The sequence below is a fragment of the Phyllopteryx taeniolatus genome, chromosome 1 (genome assembly GCF_024500385.1).
Source record: "Phyllopteryx taeniolatus isolate TA_2022b chromosome 1, UOR_Ptae_1.2, whole genome shotgun sequence".
Lineage (NCBI taxonomy): Eukaryota > Metazoa > Chordata > Actinopteri > Syngnathiformes > Syngnathidae > Phyllopteryx > Phyllopteryx taeniolatus.
Window position 1 is genome coordinate 24,640,989 of NC_084502.1, and position 7,562 is coordinate 24,648,550.

Sequence of the window (7,562 nt, forward strand, 5' to 3'; positions counted from 1 at the left end):
ATATATTTTTTTGCAGTTTCCCCAATTTAATATTTTAAATCATCAAACGAATGTACATATCAGACAAAGATCACCCAAGTAGATGTAAAATTTAGTTTTTAAATGGTGATTTTATTTATTCAGGAAAACAATTATTCAAAGATACCTGGCCCTGTGTGAAAAAGTCATGGCGCCCTAAACCAAAGAATTGGTTGGCCCCTCCTCAGCAGCAACACTGAAATCAAGTGTTTTCTATCACTGGCAATGAGTCTTTTACATCTCTGTGGTGATAGTTTGGCCCACTCTTCCTTGCAGAATTATTTTATTTACCGTATTTTCCGGACTATAGCGTGCATTGGATTATAAACTGCGCCCACTTTGTGTAAATGTTTTTATTTTTATTTTTTTTCATATATTGGCCGCACCAGACTATACGCCGCGGATATATACGTTGTGAAATTAGATATTTACACAGAAAGATTTTGTAAATGTTTATTTACATACCTTGTTTCCAAACAGTACCTGGAACACGGCAGTAAAACGGCTCATACATAACAGAAAAGTCATTGTTTTTATTCATCCTTCTCCTGTTCACTGAAACCACTGAAGTCGTTGTCGTCAGTGTCGGAGTTGAAGAGCCTCAGAACGTTTTCGTCACACACCTTTTTCAGTCTCTCTGTCGCTCTCAATGTCATTTTCATCTCGAGACAGTTACCGCTGAAGTTGTGCTGTTCTCCTCATGTAGCAGTCCAGCCTTTTGAAATCCGTTGGTGATCGTAGATTCTTTCACACTGCTCCACACTTTTAAGATCTACTGGCAGACCTCAGAAAAGGATGATCTTGGCATGCGGCCAGTTTTTATGAAAGATTTCTCGCCGCTGGTCAGCCAAGCCTCCCACCCACCTCAGAGTGTCGCTTTAAAAGCATGATTCACACTGATGTTCAGTGGCTGCAAAAACTTTGTTGTACCTCCAGAAATCACAGCTGGAATTGAGTTTGATCTCCTAATGGCTGTTTTCACAGAATCTGTTATATGGGCCCTCATACTGTCCAAAACAAGCAATGCTTTTTTCTGGTGAAAAAAATCCTCCCGCATGTCTACTGTAACACTCCGTCAGCCATTCAGTCATTAAGCTTTCTATCATCCACCCTTTTTTATTAAATTTAACAACTATGCCTTTTGGGAATTTTTCTTTTGGCATAGTCGTCCGCTTGAAAATCACCATTGGTGGAAGCTTTTGTCCGGCACCGGTGCAGCTCAAAACACTCGTGAAGTGTGTTCTCTCGTAGCCAGTTGTTTTCACTATAATGGATAACGCTCCTGTCTTGTTAACAGTTCGAGTTAGAGGCAGGTCGAACGTCAAAGGCACTTCATCCATATTTATGATGTCGTCTGGTCCGATGGAATCTTTGGCTATTTTTGTTGCAATTAATTTGTGGAAGTTTGCAACTTTTTCCTCGTAGTCGCGAGGGAGTTGCTGACAGACATTCGTCCGCCCCCTGATGGACAAACCTTTTCGTCTCTTGAATCGAAAACACCATGACGGTCCACCTTGAAAACCTTCAGCACACATTTCTCTGGCGATTTTTCTCTTTTTAGCTTTCAGTTGGATCTGCACGGTGGATACACCTCGGCCGTCTGCTCTCTATGTGATCACCCAGTCCTCAAGAACATTTGGGCCATCTGCTCTTATGACCTCTGAAAGCCTTTGTTGTCTTTTGGCATTGCATCAGTTCTTCACGCTGCCGTCTCCAACGCCTCACCATCGATTCGTTAACGCCAAGCTTACGTGCAGCAGCTCGATTTCCATCCTGGACGGACAGATCGATGGCTTTCAACTTAAAAGCTGCATCATACGCTTTTCTTCTTGAACTTTCCATGATGAGGGTGTGAAAAATAAAAAATATTTTGCGTTCATGCGTGTCGTGCTGCGTTTTGCTTCGAGTGCGCCAAAAACTACCGTCGTAGGGTTCAGGGCACAAGTGGAGACAGGCTTGAGCAGTGACGTGGAAAGTTGGATGAATTTGACTGCGGTAGTTCAAGTTCAACGGACGTGGGATTGATTATTTTAGTGATGAGGAATGCACTGATAAAGCGCGGAGTGAGTTTGCGGGATAAAGCGCGGAGTGAGTTTGCGGGATTCCGTCTGTAACGGGAGGTCACGGGAGGAAAGCTAAACTGTCTGACCCACCTTGGACTCAGGCGTAGGGGAACGATGACGGTCCGTGAGCCGTTAATTCTTCTCCGCGGATCGGACCAAGACATCCTTCCACACAGACTGGACACTTTTCAGGTGATCCCTCACCGTGGGAACCGCCAACGCATGCTCCTGTTCCTTAAATAACAGAGGTTGGAAACCGTAGCAGGCCATGAACGGAGATATACCGGTGGCGGAGCTGGTGAGGGAGTTGTGGGTGTACTCAATCCATGGGAGGAATGAACTCCAGGAGGTGGGGTTGCGAGCGGCAATGCAGCGAATGGCTGATTCCAGGGACTGATTCGCCCACTCCGTCTAGCCGTTGGTCTGTGGGATGGTACCCGGAAGACATGCTGGCTGCTGCGCCCACCGCTTTACAGAACTCCTTCCAGACAAGGGAGGAGAACTGAGGACCCCAGTCCGAGACGATGTCGATGGGGATACCATGGAGTTTGAAAACATGATGAACAAGGAGGTTAGCAGTTTCAAAAGCAGAGGGTAGCTTGGGAATGGGTATGTAATGGACGGACTTATAAAATCGATCGGCAACAGTGAAAATGATTGTGTTACCTTGAGAATGGGGCAGGCCGGTAATGAAGTCCAAAGCTATGGAGGAGAAACACGGAGGTCAGAAAGATGATGAGGAATTACGTAGTTTCCTTGTAAACTGGGGAGCCGTTGTACCGCAGGACAACTTCAATACTCTGGCGAGATTTCCAGGGTCAGGCAGGCTTAAATGCTGGTGGTAACAAGGGCTGATTGGTGACAGGTGCGCGGCCGAACAAGTGCTGGAAAGAGAGAGGGCATGGGAGAGAGAGGGCGCAAAGCGTCACCCACGCTCCAACAACAGTACTCCAGGGCATCTCATGACAGAATCATCCAGCTTTTTTTTTGTTTTTTCAAGAGTGAGACGAGCCTTTGTGTTCTTTTTGGTCAGCAGTGGTTTTCATCTTGGAACTCTGTCATGAATGCCATTTTTGCCCAGTGTCTTCCTTATTGATGAGTCATGAAGACTGACCTGAAATGAGGAGAGGAAGGCCTACTGTAGATGTTGTCCTGGGTTCCTTTGTGACCTCCTGTTTAGGTCGTCACTGTTCTCTTGGGATAATTTTTGTTTGGGGGGCCACTCCTGGGAAGGTTCAACACTGTTCTCTGTCTTCCCGGTCTGTGGATTATGGCTGTCACTGTGGTTTGCTGCAGTCCTAAATCTTTAGAAACCCAAACCCTTTTCAGACTGAAATATGGAAACTACTTCTTTGGATCGTAGCGTTGTGTTGCAGCTTTTTTAGGTGGTTTGGCCAACTTCATTTTGTCAAACAGTTTCTATTTAAGTGATTTATTGATTGAACAGCTCTGGAGGAGGTAATCAGGCTTGGGTGTGGTCAGTGAAAATGAACTCGGGTCTCAAAAAAAAAAAGAGATTTACCACATTTAATTCATGATTTAATAAAGGGGCAATTACTTTTTTTCCCACACGGGGCCAGGTAGATTTGAATATTTTTTTCTCTTAAGAAATAAAATCACCATTTTAACCAGTATTCAAAAATTATTTATAAACAAACTAATAATACTGTAAAATCTTTGTAAATCATTTTAAACATTTAAAAATGACACTTATTACGGTAGTTGTTAAGGATTTTATTTCATTTAGTTCACAAAGTGACCACACTATTTAGTAAGCAGTCGGTCACTTTTCCATTTCGGAATGACTTACAGCAGTTTATTACCGCTTGAGAAAATGTTAACAAACTGAAGTGGTATATTTTATATTATCTTTTGAAGTGAAGTGCTAAATGAAATGTGAGCTCCCTGCAGCCTGTCCTCCACCTCCTCAATGCTTTACAATAAACGGTTTCCACATCTTTGACCAACTCAAGAGTGAATGCATGGAGGCCGTGCGGTGATTGTCCATTATTACGCCTCATGCTGATTTTCAAGGTGGAGGACACAATTAGGACAGAATGTCACTCAAATCGTGTCAAAGCACTTTTTGTCCATTTGAAACTACGACAAATGCAAAATATAATGTAATATAAACATGTTGCAATGGGGCCATGGATGAAATAAATCAAGAAAAAGGATACATCAACATGGTGTATAGCAGCTCAGATGTCAAACACTTAGCCAGTGTTATCAGTCTGACCTCTGGGTAAACAAAGGCGCAACCTCCTTGCCTTCAGAACCTCATGGGGTATATTTTAGGACTACTGCATGAGTGAAATGAAATAATACCATCCATTTTCTGAGCTGCTTCTCCTCACTGGTTGCCAGCCAATCGCAGGGCACATACAAACAAACAACCATTCGCACTCACAGTCACACCTATGGGCAATTTAGAGTCTCCAATCAATGCATGTTTTTGGGATGTGGGAGGAAACCGGAGTGCCCGGAGAAAACCCACGCAGGCACGGGGAGAACATGCAAACTCCACACAGGCAGGGCCGGGGATTGAACCCGGGTCCTCAGAACTGTGAGGCTGACGCTCTAACCAGTCGCTCACCGTGCCGCCATGAAATAAGACATTTAAGCAAAAACATTTCAGGAGAGGAGAAACTAGAGTAGTAGTCGTGGTCGTAGGTGTGTATGTGCGTGTGTAGAACATGATGGGGTTAATATTTTACATCTGATTTATGTTGGCTCATTTTGCACAAAGTGTATGGTGGCCCAAAATGGAGTGTCCAGCGCTCCACTCTAAAAGCTGTGACGAGTTTGTGAGCTGTTGATAAGGTGTTGTTTAACGTTCTGTTAAACATAAATAAAAAGCTTTTTTGGAACATGTTGCAGCCATAAAATTCTATGTTAATGATTATTTCAAAAAACAATAAAGTTTATCAGTTTGAACATTAAATATCTTGTCTTTGTAGTGTGTTGGGGTTGTGAATTGGGGTTGTAGGATTTCAGTGTCACTAGTAAAATTACAAAGAAAAACGAGTATATTTCTATTAAATATTAACACAATTATAACAATTCTCTGATAGAGGCAATGGAGTGAGTCATTGAGCTAAATATGCTGTGCACTGCAGTGAAACCCCATTTATTGTACAATTCAGAACCAAACGCAATAGGTGAAAATCCGATACATAGAAAGACCATACAAAAAAAGTCTTTTAATTCTTTTAACCTTCCCACATGCTTATTTAAACTTTTTTAAAAACACTCCTTAAAGTATTGCTCACCGCCTCTTGTCACTATGTCGCTCGTGCAGCCCTCTTAATGAGAGACAAAGCGAGCGGTTCATTTGTCTCACACTCTTGAAGTTTACTTGTAAGAACAACACATAAAACAAAAGTGAATAAAAGATTGCATATTTAAACATCAAAATGTTCAACCATGCTAACATATAAATGAAAACACCATAGGGCTAACAAAAATGAGCACTGACTTTTCTGTAATTTTAAATCTTCAGACAGCTGATACTTTAACACACACACACAGCAGCAACATATTCAGTATAAAAACACCTTACAACAATACTCACAGGCATATATTCTCTACTAATACTACTGCTACTTCGTCTTCTTCTCCTTCTTTTTCCCATGCAATACTTCTATGAATTTATTTAATTTTAAATCATTTTGAGAAGAAGATTTCATGAGAGGCACGGTGAGCGACTGGTTAGAGCGTCAGCCTCACAGTTCTGAGGACTGGGGTTCAATCCCCGGCCCGCCTGTGTGGAGTTTACATGTTCTCCCCGTGCCTGCGTGGGTTTTCTCCGGGCACTCCGGTTTCCTCCCACATCCCAAAAACATGCATCAATCGGAGACTCTAAATTGCCCGTAGGTGAAAATGTGAGTGCGAATGGTTGTTTGTTTGTATGTGCCCTGCGATTGGCTGGCAACCAGTTCAGGGTGTCCCCCGCCTCCTGCCCGATGATAGCTGGGATAGGCTCCAGCACGCCCACGACCCTAGTGAGGAGAAGCGGCTCAGAAAATGGATGGATGGATGGATGGATTTCATGAGAATCATTGGAAGTATGAGTGCAAACATCCAATAAGTTCCTCTGATGAAATATATTTGGCTTGCTGCTACATTGATGAACATACTGTTTGACGTGCCCGGTGGTCTGAATTTTTGTGTGGTGGCACAAAATTTAGTGTGGTGGCCATGAAAAGCAATCGCCAACATGGTGGGGGCCAGTGGGGTTGCTGATCTAAATCACGGATGATTGCTTATGCATCAAACTGTCACTTATGCCACCTTTCACTGACAATGACAATAAACCAATTCTGATTCTGACTTGCTGGATGGCATACATGCTGCTGCAGCTTTAATGACATTTGTATTGGAAAATATTAAGTCTGTCTTTATTTTGTGGTGGAGTTAATGTTGGCAGAAATGCAATCTTAGCTGCTGTTTGTCCTCCAGGAGCAGATTGTTGGCACAGTTGCTGCTTCTCATGCTCTCCCGAAACAGGCAGGGTCACTGTGACCTGGCACAGGGGTCAAAGGTCTGCAAGTGGACCCTCAAGACTTCCTCAAGATGATTGATTGACCTTTTTAAGCATCCTAAAAAAAAATTATATATATATATATATATATGTGTGTGTATATATATATATATATATATATATATATATATATATATATATATATATATATTCATATGTATTCATATGTATGTATATATATAGCTCAGCGTCTCACCTGCCATCTGCCAGTGGATTTACAGCTTTCTGACGGGCAGGACACAGCAGGTGAGGCTGGGGGAGACCATCTCATCCACACGCAGCATCAGCACTGGGGCGCCCCAGGGTTGTGTCCTCTCTCCGCTGCTCTTCTCTCTCTACACGAACGACTGCACCTCAGCGAACCCGACTGTCAAACTCCTGAAGTTTGCAGATGACACCACTGTAATCTGCCTCATCAAGGACGGTGACGAGTCTGCATATCGACAGGAAGTGGAGCGGCTGGAGCTGTGGTGCGGCCGACACAACCTGGAGCTGAACACGCTCAAGACTGTAGAGATGATCGTGGACTTCAGGAGGCATCCTTCGCCACAGCTGCCCCTCACGTTGTCCAGCCGCCTTGTGTCAACCGTCGAGACCTTCAAGTTCCTGGGAATTACAATCTCTCAGGACCTGAAGTGGGCGACTAACATCAACTCCGTCCTCAAAAAGGCCCAGCAGAGGATGTACTTCCTGCGGCTTCTGAGAAAGCACGGCCTGCCACCGGAGCTGCTGAGACAGTTCTACACAGCGGTCATCGAATCAGTCCTGTGTTCTTCCATCACAGTCTGGTTCGGTGCTGCTACAAAAAAGGACAAACTCCGACTGCAACGGACAATCAAAACTGCTGAAAGGATTGTCGGTACCCCCCCTACCCACCATTGAGGACTTGCACACTGCCAGAACTAAGACAAGGGCGTGCAAAATCCTCTCGGACCCTC

General features: G+C 43.8%; 1 long non-coding RNA gene across 1 annotated transcript; it reads right to left on the bottom strand.

Moving 5' to 3' along the window:
* Nucleotides 1-457: 457 nt before the first annotated feature.
* On the bottom strand, nucleotides 458-7,099 carry LOC133470959 (uncharacterized). The gene is made up of 3 exons (XR_009786130.1): nucleotides 6,821-7,099; nucleotides 2,748-2,965; nucleotides 458-2,583 (listed from the first exon to the last, which is right to left on the bottom strand). It is a non-coding gene; the product is annotated as an uncharacterized LOC133470959 (long non-coding RNA).
* Nucleotides 7,100-7,562: the final 463 nt, after the last annotated feature.